The sequence below is a fragment of the Phyllostomus discolor genome, chromosome X (genome assembly GCF_004126475.2).
Source record: "Phyllostomus discolor isolate MPI-MPIP mPhyDis1 chromosome X, mPhyDis1.pri.v3, whole genome shotgun sequence".
Lineage (NCBI taxonomy): Eukaryota > Metazoa > Chordata > Mammalia > Chiroptera > Phyllostomidae > Phyllostomus > Phyllostomus discolor.
The window spans coordinates 22207263-22229864 of NC_050198.1; the positions used below are offsets into that span (position 1 = coordinate 22207263).

General features: G+C 37.2%; 1 protein-coding gene across 5 annotated transcripts in view; it reads left to right on the forward strand.

The window, feature by feature from the left end:
• SYTL5 (synaptotagmin like 5) overlaps nt 1-22602 on the forward strand; it is a 213643-nt gene that overhangs the window by 87354 nt on the left and 103687 nt on the right. For 3 of the 5 annotated variants that reach the window (XM_036016435.1, XM_036016438.1, XM_036016437.1), the window contains exon 1: nt 8134-8223. The exons of the other annotated variants lie outside the window; for them this stretch is intronic. The gene's annotated coding sequence lies outside the window, so the exon portion shown is untranslated. Of the gene's footprint in view, nt 1-8133; nt 8224-22602 lie in introns of those variants that run through there. 5 annotated transcript variants of the gene reach the window in all.

Below are 22602 nucleotides of genomic sequence, written 5' to 3' on the forward strand. Positions count from 1 at the left end.
ATTGTTGTGTGGTATGTGAACAATAATAAAGCCAATTCAAATACATGAGTTTTGGACAAAATGTCTATGGACATAATGATTAAGGCTGTTTTAGAAGATATCTAAAGTAGGTGTGAACATCTGTACTTAAATAAAGCTTTAGTGATAAGTTTGATATTCATCCTTAGTTTGAAAGTATTGGCCTATATGATGTTAGGTACAAATTAAAATAGTAAGGTTGCAATAAAACATTTAACAATAACAGCTAATGTTACACCTGTTAACATGATAGTGTTGTTGCCTGATATCATCAGGGAAAGGGCCACCAGAACTCTGGTAAATAACAACATATAATGGACAGTGAGGGAGCTGACAAATCTCCAGGAACTTCCAATACACAATATGATTTCTAAAATTTTATGTTAATAATATTTTCCCTATTCAAATTTAACCAAAGAAAGGTTGATTACCTCTTTGGATAATTTTTTTCTGGGCAACTCATAAATACCAGTACATCAAATAAATCTAGTAAGTCCATTACCTCTCTTTTTATAATATGACAGAATCTTAGTGACTTCCAGGGCCATCTGGGAAATCTCAGTTTTAAGTGCCAAACATATTTTGTAGTATTATTTTATTTCATTTCTCATTTAGAATTCAATTTGTGGAAGGCAAAAATAAAATTATCAAGACATCTGAACACTTAAGATAGGATTATGGAAACTATTACTCAAAGTGGCAATACAGTAAATAAACATTCAAAAACTATATAACTTTCACTGTTTATTTCATTTTATTTTGTTAAAGGTTTTATTTATGTTTAGAGAGAGGAAGGGAGGGAGAAAGAGAGGAAGAGAAACATGAATGTGTGGTTGCCTCTCACGCGCCCCCTACTGGCGACCTGGCCCACAACCCAGGCATGTGCCCTGACTGGGAATTGAACCGGTGACCCTTTGGTTTGCAGGTTGGCACTCAATCCACTGAGCCACACCATTCAGGGCTGTTTAGTTTATTAGAATAATGAGGGTCATAATAAAGTCAGAGCAAAGGTGTAGACCTTTATTCTGTTGAGATAAATAATCTCTGCCTTTTGAGGCAGAGTATAAAGGGTAGCCCAGAGAAACTGATTTCAAACTTCTGACCTCCAAAACTGTAAGTAAATAAAGGTATGTTTTTTTTTAACCTACGCAAGACTGTGGTAATTTGTTGGAGCAGCCATGGGAAACTAATACAGCTGAGGAATGACCTTTTACAAAGGTAAGACCCATTAAGAGCAGACCCATACTCTAATAAAACTTGGTCTTTTTACCGAGAACAAATCAAATTCTCAAACTGAGTGTAATGTAATATTTGATGCTAAAGTAACCACAAGCTCTTTTTGAAAATCTTATGAATAAATTCATAAAAACTGACTCAGATTTGGAAAAAATTTAACACACATTTGTGTTCCTTTTCAAATTCTATTCCCAAGAACCTTCTAAAGAACCCAAGAACCTCTCTGTACATGCTCAGTTTTGTATTTCAGCCCCCTCTTTTCTATTCTGGTACAAAATGACATTTTACTTTAGAAGAGAAGCATTCTCCTTTTCCCCTTAATCTTGAGACCCTTATTAGAATCTCATTCATGGATATTTAATTATAACTTTTAAAAGAAGTCTTTTTTTTGGAAAGAAAACTAGGGTTCATAACTGTGTATTGTCTGTGATTTTATCAGACTAGCTCAGGCATACACTTAACCCAGCTTTATTTGGTGACACACATTCCTTATACAACATCACAATGTGGCAGAGATGAGCATGTTCATTGACAGAATTAAAGATGTAGCCTCTTTGTAGCATGTATAAATAGGAAACAATAGTAAATAGGTTAAAAGTATAGTCATCAATGTTTCAGTGTTTTATCTTAATTATAAATGATCAAAGACATCTGTTATTTAACTCAAAGTAATATCATCTAAGATTTTCAATTATCTAAAAGTGTTTGAAATGCTGTCAAGCTGACATATTATAAAACCTTATTACTGTGAAAATTCAAGATTGTCAGAAACATGGTTTCTATTTGGTTAAACAAATTCATGTTCTCCAAATCTGGAAGTTTTAGTGGAAGTAATTGTAGCTCATTTGATCAGTAAAACTAACTTAGGAAAAATATACCCAAGTAACATAAAAATGTATGCTTATATTATACTTAATATTAATAAATCAGAGAAGACATAATTGTTTTCACAAAACCTAATCTATTAAGCTACACTTGTTTGCTGAAGATTCTCACCCAATTTACATGAATTTGTGTTATTGAAATGGTTGTGAGTCAGTTTCTAGGAAAATTTATATTGTTTAAATTTAGTTCATTATAAGTATCACAGTTTAATTTTAAGAATATTCCATTTGTATAATCAATTATTTATTAGATATGCCAATCACGACAGACCTCCTTTAAATTCAGAGATTTTATGATCGAATATATCAATATTACCCAGAGGTAGAAAAGTATTACACACTCATACAATCAGAAGGCAGTTCTGAAATACAGACACTTAGACATACAAGGAGAGAGAAATAGAAATAAGAGCTTCAATTCTATAATTGTGCCATGAATTAAGAATAAGCACAGAAACAGAAAATCTTGCTAGTCCAGTTATCAAAATGCTGTTCTGCAAGTGGGTATGAAATTCTTAATTGATTTGAGTTAAAAACAGATAAACCAAAAGACAAAAGTCTGACAAACTCAAATTTTTTGTTGTCTCTCTTCCAGTCTAGATTAGATCTCTATAAATCATGAATCCATTTAGAGAGACCTCAAAATGGTCTGACTCTAAAACCAAATCCCTACCCATTTCTGCCAGTAATGGGGAATAACTCATGGGCTATAATGTATCCAAAATAAAACAAAGACTAAGTTAGGAGATCAGAAAATGAAAATTAGAGAAACAGAGTTAATATATTGGTGCTTTGGATTCACCCAGACCAAGAAAAGGAACACCTAGACTTAAACTCTGCATGAGGTATACTTCTCTATCATTGAAATTTACCTGGCTCTGGTACGTTAATGTATTGGACATTTTGGCTTGACATCTGAAATGACTAAAAGATAATTTTCAGAACAAGATAAAAGCATGACACTCATACAGATATGAAATAAACACATGTTAAAAGATTTTTTACTTAACTCATGAGAGAACCAGCAGATGTTATAATCATTTAAAAAGAGAATACAAAGAGGAGACATAAGAATATTGTTCAGTAATTTTGAAATTTGCCCAGTGGTCAGAGCTACCGGCCCTAAGATGGAGGCTGTGGCAGTAAGGGTTGAACCACAGGCTGAGGGCAGAATTTTAAGCCATAGAAGATTATTTTAAGCCCTCGAAACCTAATGGGATTTACTAGCTGGATTTTGAAATTGTTTCAGGCTACTGACTCACTGTGTTCTCCCTTGTGGAATCAGAATTTCTATAACTTTAGTTATCCTATGTCTGTCCCACCATTGTATTTTGAGAGTAGATAACATGTTTTCCAGTTTCAGAAGTCCACAACTGGAGAGGAATTTTGCCCCAGGATGAATCATTCCCAGAATTTCACCCATACCTAATATAGATGATGAGATTTTAGACCTTGAATTGGTACTAAAAAGGGTTCAGACTTTTGAAGTTGATGGCATGAGGTGAATATATTTTGCATGTGAGATGGACATGAATCTAAAGGGGCTTGAGGATGGACTTTGGTAGGCCGGTTAATGGCCTAAAAAGATACCAAAGTTCTGATTCATAAACCTGTGAATGTTACCTTATATGGCAAAAGAGACTTTGCAAACATGATTAAGTGAAAGATTTTGAGATGAGGAGAACATTCTCAATTATGTGGATGTGCCCTAAATGCAATTACAAGTGTGTTTATAGGAAGAAGGTAGAGAGAGATTTGATACAGAAAAAGAAGCCAATGTGACCATTGAAGCAAATGCTGTCCTATTATTGGATTTGAAGATGGTGGAAGGGGCCACAGGCAAGGAATACAAAGGGGTACCAAAAAATCCCAGAATTTATTAATAAAAAATTGTGTATTTATTCTTACACATTTCAATTTCAGTCACCTTCAAAGTACTCTCCAAAGTACTCTCCAAAGTACTCTTTGTTGCAATACACCTCTCAAGACTCTTTTCCACTGCTCAAAAGAATTTTTGAACTCATCCATTTTGACACCTTTTAGTTCTTCTGCCATTTTTTGTTCCATCCCTTCCACATTGGCAAAAAAAAAAAACAACAACAACACTTCCCTTTGAGGACTTTTTTCACTAGGGAAAACAAAAAAAGGAGACTCGGGGTGAGGTTGGGTGAATAGGGAGGGTGGGGCACAGGGTTCATGCCATTTTTGGTCAAAAACTGCTGAACATGCAGTGTGTTGTGGGCAGGTGCACTTGTAAATCACCCATCATGAAATGGGCAATTGTGTTGAAAGAGTTAAAAAAAAAAATCACTGAAGCCGAATGCAGCCTCTCACAACAATGTCAACTGATACACTGATACAGATGGGTTCCTAGCACACTCACCTAGCCAAGGAAGCCTGCAGTATAAGGGGCCTACCCTCCAGAAGATAATTCCATTTTTTTGGAGGAATTATCTAGCCCTTTCCCCACCCCCCCCCATAATGGATTTGTTTCTAGGAGCTAGAAAAGGCAAGGAAACAGATCCTTCCCTGTAGCCTCTGTAGGGAATATGGTCCTGCAAACATCCAGAGTTTAGCTTACTGTAAGTGATTTCAAACTTTTGACCTTCTGAACTGTAAGATAATAAATGTGTGTTGTTTTAAGCAATCAAAATTGTGGTAATTGTTAAAGAAGCCATAGGAAATTAAAATATCTCAAATAAATGACTTCTATTGAAATTCATGTCTCAGCATCTGCTTCTAAGGGAATCCAAAATAAGATGCTAGGTGAGGATAAAGGACACAGCAGTCAGCTAATTTTCTCATGTTCCCTGAAGTTGTTCCCATAACCTTCCTGTGACATGAAGCACATGGTTTTGTGTTTTTTAAAAGATTTTATTTATTTATTTTTAGAGAGGGGGAAAGGAAGGAGAAAGAGAGGGAAACATCAGTTTATGATTGCCTCTCACATGCCCCCTACTGGGGACCTGGCCTGAAATTCAGGCATCTGCCCTGACTGGGAATCAAACTGGCAACCCTTTGGTTCACAGGCTGGCACTCAACCCACTGAGCCACACCAGCCAGGGCTGATTATGTTTTGAGATAGTTAAAATTTCACAAGACTGTGTAAGACTAGACAGAGCAAATTGGTTTCTTGTGACACTTCAACGTAGTAAAAAAATGAATCCCCTTGAAAGATGTTACTCTGATTATGATGAAGAACCTGGTACTGGACTAGCCCTTTTGCCATAAACAACCATAAAACTGGACACTATATATGAGCTGACTGTTCTGGAGCATTATACAATAGGCAGCACAATGCTGTGATTACAGAGAGAAAGGAAACCCACAAGGTAGCACAACCACCACTCCAGTTCTCTGCCTGGGGAAAATGTCCCAATGACATAGTGAATTGAATTTCGAATAGAACACAGTAGTACTGCTGGGCTGAGAAAGCAGAAAACAGAGTTCAGTAGACCTGAAGAAGCTGGAATTTGCAATACAGGGCATCAAAGAAGAGGGAGCTATATTAAGGAACATCTTCAGAACTCCATTTGGAGATTATTCAAGAATCTTTAGCTGAGAACTGGGCTGAATATTCACAAGGCAAAATGACCTGAAATGTACCAGAGGGTTCAGGGTTGAGAAGGGAACAGAGCTATTACCAGTTGAGTCATACTGGGGGATGCTGGAGTTTCAGTCAACAAGAGTGAGGAAACTCTGATAATACCTCATGAGTAACCTGGGCATCCAGCCGAGACACCAGTAGCCTTAGGAGTAAAGACCATGTTGTAAAGTAAGACCTACAATGGATCCACCCTTAAAAATTCTAAAACCCTTGGCTATTGTAAATTGTGCTGCTATGAACATTGGGGTGCATAGGTTCTTTTGAATTGGTGTTTCAGGATTCTTAGGGTATAATCCCAGCAGTGGAACTGCTGGGTCAAAAGAAAGTCCCATCTTTTGTTTTCTGAGGAAATTCCATACTGTTTTCCACAGTGGCTGTACCAGTCTGCAATCCCACCAACAGTGCACTAGGGTTCCCTTTTCTTCACAACCTCTCCAACGCTTGTTGTTTGTTGATTTGTTTATGGTGGCCATTTTGACCAGTGTGAAGTGGTATCTCACTGTGGTTTCAATTTGCATCTCTCTGGTGACTAGTAATGGTGAGCATCCTTTCATATGTCTCTGGGCCCTCTGTATGTCCACCTTGGAGAACCTATAAGTGGAACCTAATCAACAAAACAAACAAGCAAGCAAAATATAACCAGAGACATTGAGATAAAGAACAAACTGACAGTAATCAGAGGGGAGAGTGGAGAAGATAATGGGGAAAAGGAAGATCATCAAGGAACCTGTATAAAGAACACATGGACAAAGCCAAAGGGAGGTATGATCAAAGGCAGGAGCTGGGGATGGGTGTGGTGGTGGGGGGAATGGGGACAACTGTACTTGAACAACAATAAAACAAAAGAAAAATAATTCTAAAACCCAACCCTTATAAGGTCCATAAAGGACATAGAATTTGAAATCTGATTCCTCAAAATTAATCAGGATTAGGACAAACCTTAAGTTTTCTGCATAACTGCCTTAACAAAGCAGAATACCAAATATATTCAACTTGACTAGAACACAAATCACTCTTCTGAAGAAGATAGCAGAACCCATAGTTTCTAAATATATCATCCACATTGTTCAATATACAACGAAAGTATTCAACATGCAAATAAGCAGGAAAATATGACCTATAGTCAAGAAAAAAAAAAAGTAGAAACAAATCCTAAGATGCCCAGTTGTTGTACTCTTTAGACAAATACTTTAAAGCAATTATTCTATGTCTTAGTGAATGAATGTGTAGGTAATTTCAGCATATAAATAGAAACTATAAAAATAAATGGAAATTTTAAGATTACAATAACCAAAATAAAAATCACACTAGATGGGTTCAACATCAGCTTGGAGATAGCTAAAGAAACAATCAATGAACCTGACAGATCAATAGGAATCATTGAATCTGAAAAACAGAACAAAACATATATACTTGATACTTTTAGAAAGCATTTTTGTGGGTTTTTTTCAACTTTTTACTGTTATTGGATATCACAGTTGTCCCAATTTTCCCCGGTGCCTTCCTTCATACTTTTTTAAAGTGTTGTAATGATTTCTCCTGTGTTACTTTTCCAACATAAGGAAGTGGTATCTTTCTTGGTACTCTAATACCAAGAGTTACCAAATAAAGGTAACTTACCTTTTTTTTTTTTTATCAATCCACAGAACCCCAAAGGGCTCCTGTAGCTAAAAAGAAGGCTATTATTATACTATAAAAGAGTAATCATCATAGGGAAATAATCTTCCAAGACTTTTACTTACTCCACCTTAAAATGCAATATAGTACAAACAGCAAGAAAACTGTACTTATTGTCTAATGTTCAGCTGAGTAGTCACATCCTGTTATGAAATTATCTTCTAAAAGTCATAACAGTTCAGCATCATGGTTAGATATGTGGACTGTGGTACCAGAGTATCTGGATTTAACTTAAAGCTCTACCATTTACTAACTGGGTAACTGTGGTCAAAATACTTAGTTTGCTCATCTGTGATATTGGTATAATGATAGTTCATACCTAATAAGTTTTGGAAATTATGGGAACTGATATGTGTAAAGTGCATATATGTGTTAGTTATTATTATCATTAGATATACTTTTTCTCAAGTCCTTTAAGATATAGAGCTTTTCAGAAATAAAATATTAAAAGAATGAATCACCTTTACACCATTGATTTTTAAAGTATCTCATGACAAAAATTCTCCTAAATGTGCTTTAGAAGATGAAACAGCTATTACCTTTACCCTGCTGATCAACGAGGCATTCCTTTGTAAAAATGGAGATACTGCCTGCTTCTTGGAATAGCTGTCCACCATAGATAAACATTACTTGGTGCTTCTGGGTGTGTTCATTGTGTAAATAGATTGTGGGAACATGAGTGACTGGTTTTTCAAGTTCTTGCTGCTGGCACTCCATGAGGGTCAAGTAGTCCAGCATTCTACATTTTGAGTGTCTGAAAGAAAAGTGAGCCTCCAAAAATGTTCTAACCACCAAATTGAGGTAAGAATAGGGGTCTTCAGTGTCACAACTAATTTCTTGATTTTTGAATTTTTGTGTGTTTGAGGGGCTGGGTTTGCTGTTGGGAAATACTTTTACAATATAAGGAGAAAGGAAGGAATATATATATAGAAGGGACATTTTGGCTATTGGGCTTTTATATAGGTTTGATGGTTTGAGGAGGGAAATATTAAGTTATCTTGTTACTAGCACTTAATCTACATATTGAAACATTACACTAATCCCACTGAATAATGATTGTCTCCAGGAACAAATATGTATCCTAGGGACATAAAGAAGTCAAGTTCACAGCAGAAGTACCATGTCACTTTGCCAAAATCCTCTCATACATCTATGTATAAGATAGCAGTCCTTTTGTTCTGAATTTCTTTCATTTTTTAGACAACTCAGATGTTTTATTTAGCATTGTTGCATTGTTGTTTGCATTCAGTAATATTTTTAATATGTTTAAACATGGAGTATGGATATATATTTAGTAGAAGGATTGATAAAGTCTGAAAACTATGGAATAACTTCAAGATAAATGTGTTTTTAACACCATGAGGAGATGAGATGCTGTGAATATGAATATACATTAGAAAGATGTATCAGGTTTTTTAAAAATTCTCTTTAGTATATATTGTTTTAATTAGCAATGCCATCTTCCTTATTTAATTGAAAAATACATCATTAACATATCAAAATATATACTTAGAAAAAAGAGTTATTCATTTAAACCATTCAAAAATGTGAACAGAAAACATTCCTTAAGATGATAATGTATTGAAAAATGCCAATGAAATCTAAGCCTCCTTAAAATGTCTCTTAAGCACAGGAATTGAGTGTTTAATTTGTTACTTTATAAGTTGCTTGTAAGTTGTTTAGACAACAGTTTAAACACAGACTTATGAGTTATACTTCATGACTTAAGTACGTGAAGACATTTAATTGGACTTTAGTGCAATCCCTCAATAGACCCATATACACATACACACACATACACACATTTATGTACCGGCAACTAATATATGGGGAAAAGATGAGGAAATGTCTTTTGTTGTCAAATCATGTTTTTTCTGTGTACTTATGATTTTCTAAAATTCTCTGCCAGCATAAGCTTGGGAATTAGCGTGGTGTCATTCAATTCGTTCATGTTTGATAACATCTTCTAATAGGTATTAGGGAATTAAATTATAAAATAATTATATATACCTCTTTGTGCCCTATAGGCACATTTAGTATTTTTATTGAAACTGCTTCCTTATTCTTTAGTATGTTAAGGAAAGGAAAAGGAAATACAACTTTTATATGTAAAATGAGCAGTTTGTTTTACCTAAGCTCTATTATACAAAGGCATATGTTACGACTATTTTGCCAGCGTGTGTAAACACTTAGCTATTTGTTTTTAATACTTTCTAGTTTGGAATTACTTGTAACTATGTTTTTGTGCATCCCATATGTTGCTTGTGTATGTGCTGTCACTCTCACACATTCACCTACCCACACACATTAACACATTTTGGATGATTTTATAGGACTCTTTAACTTCTCTGCAACTTGGTTTCTTTCCTGGCTCTGTCTTTCTGTGGGTAGTATCACCATTGCCTTTGACCTCTTTCCTTATCATGCTTTATGCACATCTTCCATCATGCCTAGCCCATAGACATCTTATTTTACTAAATATAGCAGTAATAAACCAGGTGGTCACATTGCTTCCATCCCTTGTGGAGCTGGCAACTGTAGTGCCTACCTTAAGTTGTGAAAGATCATCTGGAAGTCAGGTAGAGTTCTTAAAGGTACAGCATCTGACAAATAGATAACGTACTAGGACAGGAAATTCACTTGATCTGGTTTCTCTCTCCTTTTAGCAAAAACACTTCTCTAAGATGAAACTAACAAAACCTGTTCCTATTGCCTTACTACCCCACTTTCTCTCTTTTAAAAGCCCTCTTTCTTTAAATTCCCCTATGACACGATATCACCTACATCACTTTATTGACACTGTAATTCCAAGGGTCACTTGTGTTGTTATTAGGATGTTTTATTGTACTCATTTATTTATTTATCCACTTAATAAATATTTATTTGGTGACAGCTATGTATTGGATATTGCTAAGCTCTGAAGTTACAGTGGGAAACACTAAGTTAAGATCTGCCTTTATGTAACTCTGGTTTAGTTAGGAAAGATGTTAAGTTACCCAAATAATTTTCAATTGTGATAAGTGCTATGCAGGGTACTTTTCCACATCCTTATCTTACTTGACTTCTTTGCTCTATGTGCCATTCATGATCACTTCCTACTTCTTGAGTTTCATCCTTCCTTGTTATCCATTATTATATATTATCTATTCAAATACATTTCTACAACTTTCCCTCTTGTTGTCTTCTCTTACCTAAGTGTTGGTTTCTCACAAAGTTTTAGCATTTGGCCCATAAACTATTACTTATTTTCTTTGCCTATGACTTCTCATCCACCCATAGTTTTATTTATTTATTTTATTTTTTAATCCTCATCTAAGGATATGTTTATTGATTTTAATGAGAGAGAAATGTCGATCACTTACTTCCCCATATGCACCCTAACTGTGAATCAAACTCACAACCCTGGTATGTGCCCTGACCAGGAATTGAACCTGCAACCCTTTGGTGTACAGGATGGTGCTCCAACCAATGGAGCCACATGACCAGGGCAACCCATAGTTTTAAATATCACCTCTAAGAAAATGCCTTCAAGATATCAATTTCCCAATCTTTCCCTCTGGTATATATTTTCCCACTTGTATTTTCAAGTGTTACCCAATATTCATCATGGTTATAGACAAACTCACTGTCTTTTATGTTAAACCACTTCCTATTTTATCCATGTTTCTGCTAATGACATTGATGATGTCCTAGTTTCTCACATTTGAAACCTTAAAGTCAATTTTGCTTCTAACATTTCTTTGTGTTGAATACCAAAAACACTACTAAGTAAGTCCTTTTATTTTTATGAGAATTGTTCATATTTTTATATATGCTTTCTCTATTTCTACATATTTCTTTTATATATGTACCTTCTCTATTGTTTTTTTCTTTGATTTTCTACTTCTCCATTCTATCCCTCAGTCTGAGAACTACCTAGAATTAAAGATCTTGGTCAGACCCCATCTCCATCAGAAATTCCATACCTCATGGGTATCTTCTCTTTTAAACCTTGGGAACAGAATCATGAGAGTGGTAGCAAGAGCCCAGACTTCAGTAGCCAGACCCAGATTTATAGTGTTATTCTACCATTCACTGCCACCCATGTTCTTTATCTCTCTTTGAGCCTCAGTTTCCTCACACATAACATCTCACACAGTGGTCACGAGGAACAAATAAGATCATGGAGGTAAAATCATTTAAAACTGTGAAGCACTATATACATATTAAAGTAAAATTTGTTAATAGAAGAATAATTCAGGAGCAGGAAACAGGGCCCTGGGTCTGAACTGCTCAGGCAGTATAGTGTAAGGGTTAAGAGCATGGACTCTGCCACCAGACTACCTAAATTTGAATCCTGGTTCTCCTATTCCCAGATGTGTGAAACTGGGAAAATTTAGCTTTTCTGTAAGTGAGTTTTCTCACCTATAAAATGGGGGTAATACTAGTTTGCACTCATAGGGAGTTTGTAGGATGAAAAGAGTTAATAGATGCAAAATGCTTAAAAACAGTGTCTGGCAAATAATTAGTGTTTTATAAGTGGAAATCGTGCTGGGAACCAATGGAGCAACATGGGGGTACAGGGTGGGAGTAAGTTCTCAGAACTGAGTCACCTCAAGAGGATCTGGTACATCAAGGATGGAAACACAGAGCCACGGCATGGACACCTCTACCTGGCTGAATCCCTCAAGGTTCAAGTCAAAAATGATCCTTTCATATGGGACAAAACTGAGCAAATGTACATCAAGGAGGCATAGGCATTCTGAGCAACCATTTGGGGCTCAAGGGTAGGGATAAAGGATTTTCAGACAAATTTTTTTGTTAAATAAAAAAATGGTAAGTAGTTTTTTCTTTAGAGACATGAAATATGTAGGTATGTAGTATGTGGAGGAGACCAGACAGCAGTATCCATCTCAGCTGCGGATGTTTGTCAACACACGAGAAAAACATACACAGAGACAACTAGGTCCTGTGGGGGAATAGGAACAGCAGGGCCACTCCTCACAGGGAAGCGCGCCTTGTTCCCCCTCTGGAGAGGCTTTTTATTGGTTTATCGGTTTCATTTGAATAAGAATTCAGGTAAAAGCTCATTACTCATTGCTAGGAAGTAAGGATCAAACAATAGATAACAAGGAAGTCTGAGGGCCTATTTTGAGTCAGGGTCAAACAGCTGTAAAACTTTAAAGAACAAACTTACTTCTTCCTTGGACCCTTATCATTCAACTGAGAGCATTCTAAACAAAGCAGGTTTCACAGGGTTTTACATATTCTTTCTTAGGCCTGATCACCCGGGGAACCAGCCCTTTCCAGCACAGGGCAGCACCACCCTGTCATTATTTCAGGCTTAGGTGGAGCAAGGGAACTAAGGCAACCAAGAGATAAGGAGATTTTCTCCCAGATGCTGAGGACTCAGGCTATGTCAAAGCCAAGGAGCAAGGGTCCATCACCCCCTTTTGCTGTAGCCCCCAAAATCCTTGCTTGGGGGCCTCCCATGTGATCGTGCCTGTCTTAGGTCATTCCCCCCTTGGGGAATCTTACCCGTCATTGGCTAATTGACCAGGCTTTGGGGTTCAGTTATGAATGAAGCAACAGAAGCAGTGCTCCTGCCAGGGAGATAAGCTCTTGTCTCCTTGCTGGCTTATGGTCCAAGGCCACTCCCTCAGCCTTAGCCTTGGCAGGGTTACAGCTTCTGATACCAGGTAGGGCAGTGCCCAACAGTAGCAGAATCAGAATATCAGTATCCAAATGTCTAAATGTTAAGAAACAAACTTAATTATCCTCTGTATTCTAGAAATCTCTTTCTTGAACAAGTATGGTCTTACAGTAGTTTGGACTGTAAGGGGCCAAAGAAATTCTGTTCTTCTGAATGTATAGGATCATTGCCCAGACTGTGTATTTTTGCTAACACATAGTAGTTCATTTTGGGTGAGGGTTTCTTTTCATGTTAAGAAAGAACAAACAGCCCTGGCTGGCGTAGCTCAGTGGATTCAGCGTGGGCTGGGAACCAAACTGTCCCAGGTTCAATTCCCAGGCAAGGTACATGCCTGGGTTGCAGGCCATAACCCCCAGCAACCACACATTGATGTTTCTCTCCCTCTCTCTCTCTCTCTCTCCCTCTCTCTCTCTCTCTCTCTATCTCCCTCCCTAAAAATAAATAAATAAAATCTTTAAAAAAGAAAGAAAGAAAGAACAAACAATAATACTTAGAATGTTCCACAGATTTTTCTAAAAGTTTTAAATTATAACTTATTTAATATTCAGAAGAACTTCATGAGATAGATATTATCTCATTTATAAGGAATAAACTTAAATACACATAATGCATTATTCATGGGTAATTGAGCCAGGTTTCAAACCCAGGCAGCATAGCACCAGAGCCCATATTCTCAAACATTGGGCCTTAACATCTTAGCACCTCTGTGTGCTAGGCTCTGGTTAGGTGAGCAAGTTTTAGAGTGTTGAGACACTCTTAAATGTTGCAGCTCCAGTTTTCCTTGACAACTGGTATTAAAAGTTTGATAGATTTTTAATAATATATAAAACTTCTTAAATAAGATTTATACTAAGTATTCCAATATCTGTGCAAGAAAAGTCCAATTTTTCTTAGTCATTATTCTGTATGTGAGGATCAAAGACATCAAATAATGATGCTAGACAGTATATTATACTCAAAATTGGCAGCCACTTTGCACTGTACTTAATTGTTGCTTCTAGGCATGGGGATACTCTCTTGAGTATGTGTTGATTTCCATCTTTGTTTTTGCTAATGTTTCAGAAGTGCAGGCTCAATATTTGGAGTTGCCAGTTTGTTTCTTATTTTAACTTCTTCATTTAAGTGTTCCCTTACCTTAGTTTTTTTTCTTTTTACTTTCTGTATTATCAGCTATGAAATAATTAATAAGCTTTTACTTTATTTTCTTCTTCACTGAATAAAAATATTAAAATCAGACTTAGATTCACTGAACCCCTTAATAACCTTATTCATTTCTAAGTATGAATAGGATCATCTCTTAAAGTTTGTTAAAGCTTAATTTAGCAGTGCTCAGTCCTTGTAACAGTTGACTTATTCTGGCTAATTTGATTTAATCTTTCTAACCAAATGCCAGGAAACATTTTGTTCCTGCACTAAGAACATGTCCAGTTCATTTAAGGGTCTTTGGTTCATATAAGTAGACTTCAAGTGGCATATTCATTTTGATGTTGTGCTGTCAGGAAATATTTCCAAGAAAGTATCAGGAGTTGGAGGGAAATTATGAAAATGAATTAAAAAGCAATTAAGCTATATTTCATTTTAAAGCAAGTAAAATCTTCAAGAGCAATTTAATTTTTAAAATTATTTAACAATCATAGTGTATTCTATAACAGAGGTGGTAGATTTCACTTGAGATGGAGTAGGAGATGGCGTTGTGTAAAGAAACCATACTTGGAACAAAGCCATCAAATAATGATGTTCAAGAGTTCAAAAATAGACTTTAAATCTAAACATACTTTTATCTGTATTATAAAAATGTTACAGAACACAACAAGGGGGGCCTGGGATGATATACTATTATTGAAAGAAGGCTCCGGGTCCGTTATGTCCGCCGCCAGAGGAAAGACGTCTCTCAATGCCAGAGATTCATGAAAAGGAAAGGAAATGTTTATTTAATGCTATAGAAACTTAAAGTAGTGACCTAATGTCTTCACCAAAATCCCAAAGTCCCTAAATACACCCACAGACACACAGTCCTTCCATCCTTCCCCCTTTGCCCAGTCCAGAGTACCGTATCTCAGGAAAGGAAATAGAAGTCCATGGCTCAGGCAGTCCTCTGGTTCTTCCCAGTTAGTACTCCCTCTCGACTGGGAGACCTACCTGGGTTCCCGGCACCCTCCGCTGAGTCACCGGGATCTCTGCTAAAACCAGGTGGTGGTTCCCCCTTCTAAAGCTGTGGGGGTCCCCACTCTGCCAGGCTGCGTGGTTCTCTCCTCCAGGGCTGCCACGTGGTTCCCTCTCTCTGGGATGCGGGAGTCTCCACTCTGCTAAAGACGCGTGGTTCTCTCCTCAGGGCTGCACATGGTTCTCTTCTCAGGGCTGCGCATGGTTCTTCTTCCTAAAGCAGCATAGTTCTCCCTCCTAAAGCAGCATGGTTCTCCTCCCCAATGGCCACCAAATCTGGGTTTTAAATCCCCGTGCCAATCTTCTTCTGCAGCCCCATTTCCGACTCCTCCCACACTCGACTTCACATACTGGAACTCGTATCCTTCCAGCTTCACTGGGCTGCCATCATGAGTCTGGGCAGGTGTGGCCCCATGTCCTGGAGCCAATCCTCTCTGAGCTCCCACACAGGCGCTGTAACTCAGGGGACCCCCCCCAGTTACATCTGGGTGGGGAAGTTACTTCCATTCCCCTGGCTTAGAGCTGATCACAGCTACTTAACATATCTATGCAACCAGTCAAAGGTTATAGATATGCCGAACGACCACGCCAGAGCTTAGCTGCAAGGCTGTTGCTATGCTAAACAGCTCTCAATGGCCCTGCTCCATTTGTCCCTGCCCCCAACCCACACCCTGGGTGGGGGGGGGGGATGGAAACATCTTAAAATCTCCTGGACACCTTGAGTTCTGGACCCCATTTCAAATGCCTATTTGGGGCCCCCCTTTTTGGCTGCACCCTGTAACAAAAATGAAACTTCAGCCACAGCCCACTTGGTAAACACAGACCAAAAGAGATCATATCAAACATATTCATTTAATTCAAGTACAGAGTATAGACAAATCCATTAATATATCTTCCCAGGAGCTATATGTAGACAGCAATAGTTTTTAGTCTTGTGGCATGGAATTATACTAAAATTAGTATATGATTAATTAATTTTATTTAAATCAAGTAGTATGATATCAAGGATGCATTTTCTTTTTTTTCCCTTTTTTTCAAAGATTTTATTTATTTATTTTTAGAGAGGGAAGGGAGGGAGATAGAGAGAGAGAGAGAAACATCAATGTGCAGTTGCTGGTGGTTATGGCCTGCAACCCAGGCATGTACCCTGGCTGGGAATCGAACCTGTGACACTTTGGTTCGCAGCCTGCGCTCAATCCACTGAGCTACGCCAGCCAGGGATAAGGATGCATTTTCTAACAACATACTAAGGGTCTAATGTGAAACAGGCATTTTTTTCCAAATTTCAACAAATAATGGTAAGTAAAGACGTCCATGTCTACAAACAAATGTATCATTAATTTGCATATTTTGACTAAACTAGGTATGTATTAAAACACATTTTGTAACAAAGAATCATTGTCCTCTAATTGAGAGGCCAGCCCAAGGTAAATAACTGCAAGAAAGTACAGTCTTTAGTATGGGAAACCACCACATCAAAAAACACTGGGATATCCTATTTCCATTATCCATGTTCAAGGAAGGATTTAACCTGTTTCAAACAAATCACAGATGTAGTCTAATTTTGTTGGCTATTTCTGAGTTTGTGTTCTAAGCACAGGAAAGTTGTTTCTAAATCAGTTATATACAACACACTAGCCATTGATTTTCTCTCAAGTGAATTCCTATTTGACTGTCTCATTATTCTTGTAATAGTTATATGTTTGGTTTTATACTTAAGCACAATAGAATGTAACTAAATATTAGTGTAAGATCTGCAGAATAGGCTCCTGAACAATGAAGATAAAATCATCATGTATTTGATTAATTCCATTGGAAAAACTTCTTTAAAAAATACTTTATTTATTTACTTTCAGAGAGAGGGGAAGGGAAAGAGAAAGAGAAAGAGAGGGAGAGAAACATCAATGTGTGGTTGCCTCTCATGCATCCCCTCCTCACTGGGGACCTGGCCCACAACCCACCTATGTGCCCTGACTGGGAATCAAACTGGTGACCCTTTGGTTTGCAGACTAGCATTCAATCCACTGAGCTACACCAGACAGGGATGATTATATTGGAAAAAATTTTTAAGCCTGGGTGAGCAAACATGAAATATAGGTCCAATATTGCCACTAATAATAATAGTAACTGCTCAAATTTTGTGAGGATTTACCATGACCCAAGTTCTTTCCTTGTAACCAAGATGCTACAGCTAACAAATTTCAGAGCCTGGATTTGAACCAGAGTTCCTGATGTGTGCCAGGGTTACCTTGTTCAAGTTAAGTAAGTTCTTAAGATGTCTCCCTGGAATATTTTTTTCCTGTTGCCCCAATTTCTACCCTTCTCCCTGGTTCACAGGCTCACCCAATCTGTACTGATGTCTCTGGAGCTATTGCCCATCTGGCCCTTTTTCTTCTGTTCGTTCAGTGGTTGTCATCCTTTCTGTGACCTTTGTCAAGGGGCCCTGTGTTCTCTGGACCCATCATCATTATTCAAGGCTCTTAGGTTCACTGGTCCCTTCAGGACTTCCCATTTCCTCAACTGATGCCAACTCTCCCTCCCTAACTAAACTGAAGCCATGCTTTCAGTCACCAAGTAGCATCAGGCCCTTCCTAACTTCATTTCCTTCTACCTGCTCCACACCCTGACCTCTGCTGAAGCCTTTATTTTCTTTCTTAGGTCCCCTAATAAAGTTCTGATGTCACGTCCTACATCCTCTTTGCACTGTCTTATAATAAAATTCAGTGTTCAGACATCTAGGCTTTGTTCTTGGTAGAAAGAACACTTAAGTTTGAGGACCATTAAAAGGAAAAGAAAATATTCAAGATCACCTCATAGTATGTTTCCCAAACTCTATGTGGTAAAGAACTAGTTTCATATTTTCAGTTTATCAAACCACCTCAAACTAATACTTTTGTAAAATTCAGCTCACAATGACATGAGTGCACTGATTACATTCTTATGCCGTGTTAATGTCAAAATCCTATAAATGCTTTTAAGTACCTTCAATTTTGTACATGTCTTGTCTCAGAACAGTAAATATGAATTTGCAAATCAGCATCAGTCCATGAACCACATTCAGAGTAGCACTTCTGTACAGACCACCTTTCTCAGGAACAAAAGGATCTACATTCACTGCAGCTCATCTTTCATTTTTCAGGTGTACCTGCATGCCCATCTTTGTACATCCTTTGGTATGGACAAAGGTACACACTCAGCCCTGGCTGGTGTGGCTCAGTGGACTGAGCACTGGCCTGCAAACCAAAGGGTCTCTGGTTTGTTCCCAGTCAGGGCACATGCCTGGGTTGCAGGCCAGGTCCCCAACAAGACGTGCATGAGAGGCAACCACAGAATGATGTTTCCCTCCCTCTCTCCTTCTCTTCCCCTCTCTAAAATAAATTTTTTTAAAAAGGTACACACTCAAAAGTAGGAGTGGTGGGCATAAAATTTACCAAGGCAAAATTTTGTGTGCATGAATGAATAGATGGATGGAAGGGTGGATATTTAGATAGAGTTTTCTGTGAACATCATACCCACCCCAAATTAAAAAGCTATATTGTTAAAAATGGCCTGATGGCTCCAGCTCTGCCATTTGTTCTTCCAAATATTTATAATGTTTATTATTTATAAATGTGTGTTTGTGGAGTTAAGAACAAACTAGTTTTCATCAAAAATGGAAATGAAAGCCCTGGCTGGCGTAGCTCAGTGGATTGAGCACAGGCTGCGAACCAAAGTGTCCCAGGTTCGATTCCCAGCCAGGGTACATTCCTGGGTTGCAGGCCATAACCCCCAGCAACCGCACATTGATGTTTCTCTCTCTCTCTCTCTCTTTCTCTCTCTCTCTCCCTCCCTTCCCTCTCTAAAAATAAATAAATAAAATCTTTAAAAAAAAAGAACACAGACTCCAGAGTTTAAAAAAAAATGGAAATGAATGTAGTTACTACTAGAATTTAAAAAACATACATATACACTTGTATGTTACGTTATGTTATATATTATGTTATGTATTATGTTCTATATACACACATATGCATATAAGTACATATATGGTAACTAACTCAAAAATGTGAAGATTGAATGAGTTAATATATGTTAACTGAGGCCTTAAAACAGTGTCTGGCAGTTGTATATAAATACTACATGTTTATTGTTATTATTGCCATGAGTCATAAGAAATAGCACTTATGACAAATATAGTAATGGAGCAGGAAATACACGATCCAATATAAAATATAATACACCATGAATAATAAGAACAGGTGTGATTCATTATGACTTGGATAACATGAATTATATAATGATTCCTTTTTGGTTGTGCATTTGATGTCTGGGGAATTCCATCACTTCTCATGGATAAAGAGTGTGTGAGAGGGACTGTGCTAGGCGTTTTGCATTAGCATTTCCTTTTTATCATCCTAGAAACCCTATGAGGTGGGTATGGTTATTGCCATTTTACACAAAAAGAAACTGAGGTTCAGAGAGTTTAATATCTTAGTTTCTGTAACACAGTAAGTGGCAAAGCTGGGATATAAACTCAGAGCTCCCTGACCCCAAAACCTGACTCCAAAATCTCCCAAACCTGGAGTCCTTGCAATTCTCTACTTGATATCTCCATTGGAAACATATGGGGAGTTTTAAAAATATACCACTTCTCCCCCCAAATTTTAAAAGTCCTGATTTTTAAAAACAAACATTTATTGACATAGACTGCACATACCACACAGTCCACCCATTTGGAATGTACAATTCTATGATTTTAAGTATATTTACAGGTTAAACACCATCACACATTCTAATTTTTGAACACTTTTGCCTTGGGATGGGCAAATTGAGTTCCTGGGGTCTTAACCTCAGGGCCACAGACCCTATAGGAATTCTTGAATGGACTTCAAATTGTTTGTGAACCTTTTCTAGGATCCAGTTTTCACTGTAGTCTCTAAAGAGATTGAAACACAACCCAGGTAGTGTTTAAGAAACTCTAGAATAGTGTGTTCTCAAACTTCAGAGTGTGTACTAATCACTAGGGGCTGTTTTAAAAATGTGGATTCAAATTTAGTAGGTCTGAGGTGGGGTTAGTCCTACTATCATCAGTTTGCTTAGAGGAATACTAACATTGGATCTCAATTAAGTGAAACATTATCTATTCTAAAATCCCATTTTATACCTGTGTTATAAAAGTACTATACTCAGTCATTATCATATTCTACATTTTGTCAGTAAAATATTTATGGACATTTGTTTTCTCTCTTGTTACATAAATATCTACCAAATAGCCACGATTTTGCCTCTTGTACCAAAGAGCCTAAAATACTTACTGGCTGACTCTTATTAGAAAAAGTTTGTCAACACCTGGTGTAGACTATGGTATAAGGCCACCTTTGAGGAACATAAATGTTCTTCATTTTATTGTCCACAGTTTCTTGCTGCATTAGACAGGCATGAAATTACAAATTAGACTTACATGAATCTTATGAGGGGCAGCAAGGCTGGCTGTATTTGTTTATAATTCCCCTTCTAGAAGAGAGGTCTGAGTGGGTGAGGGTTGACATCATGTGTATTTTAAAAATAGATCTTTCTTACATTTGAAAGGAGGATTTCCACAAAGGATCTAGTGTCTTCTCAGCTAGTTCATGTCAGTAAGGCTTTGGAAGTCATTTGCAAACCTTATAGAGAGCTCAATTAATTGGGATTGGATGTCAGTTAGATGAAATTCTAGGTAAAATGTTGCATCTTCTTACACCAACTTTCAAGCTGTCTTACAATGCAGTTCATGTATCTTGAAGACATTTCTGCCTATTTTTTTTAACAGTTAGACTCTTTTGAAAAGGACTACTTTGACTTCTTTGAGCTTACTTTGACTCCTGGGGAAAGGATAACACTAAACTCATGGTAGAACATGCAGAACTCTTCAAAATTATGCAGGCTTCAAATGGTCTCCTGCACCATAAATTCTATTGTATAGCTTCCTCTCAAACATTTATCTTGATATATTCTTTCCTTTGGTCTTGGTCAATGACAGCTTTAGATTTCCTAAATAATGGCTGATTTTTCAGTCTATCTATCAATCTATCATCTATCTTTTTTATACAAGAGGTTGTCTATTCTTAATACCCACCCAAACAATTTTTTGTTACCACAAGGCCCATAACTGTGGTCAGATGTTGGCATGCCCCAGGGGCACAAGTACAACATATGACCTGGAAGGAATTACATCATACACAAAAATAATTGCACAATGTATTAATGCATATTATTAGAAACCTAGGATATTAAGTCAAGGAAAATGTGATATAACACTGGATTAGGCTGCATGTATTGATATAGAGCATTTTCCAGAGATTCTAGGTTTGGTGTGGTACTGATGGAGGTATTTGTAACAGTTTATTTGATTCATTGATATCTGAACTTAATGGTGGGCTACAATGACTCTGAGTGATAGTCCTTTCTCCCACTGCATTAGACTTAACTGCTTCTCCTGCTCTGTTGATTACCTTGTCTCACTCTCTTTCACCAACTCATTTATTCCTTTGTCCCTTCTTTAAATATTGATATTCCTCATGGTCTATCTCTGGCCTTTTTCTCTTTTCTCCATATGTGATCTTACTTGCATGGCTTTAGCTACAATGTAGACACCAGTGATTCCTAATTAAATGTCTCTAGTATAGACATCTCTGATAAAGTGTGGTTCCATATTCTAAATGCCCTTCTGGACAGATCTTAGTTAATGCTTGCTTTATAAGCACCTGGACCTCAGCATGCCCAAAAGTCAATTAATTATATTATTTGCCCAACCATTTTTCCCTTGTAGTCTCTATCTCTGTTAATAGTATTACCATCAACATTCCTAGGCTTTTCCCCAGCCCTATTGAATCAGATCCTCAGGAATCTATTCTTCAACAAGCCTCATTGTTGGTGGTTCTTATACACACTAATATTTTAAAATCCTTTGCAGTTCCCCATGCTGGAAACCTTATAATCACTCTGTTTCCTATTTCTTACTACCCACATCTAGTTGGTAACTGGATCTTATTGAGATCATTCCCAAATAGCTAAGAAATGACCCTTATTTTCTTTCCCACAACACAACTTTAGTTCCTGATCTCTCCTTGGCACTTTTGCAAGAACTTCTTCATCATCAACATAACCTCTATCCTGTCTCTCATGTAATCACTGAGTGCTGATGTCTTTCTAAACACAAATCTAAAACAGAAAGCTGACTGGGCTCTTCCTTGGCTTTAAAAGCATTCAGTAGCTTGATATCATGGGAGCACTTTTCAGACTGTTTCAGGTCCTGGAACTCTTTCTTCAAATAAAATCCTGCCAGGAAATTCAACTTACAGAGCAGA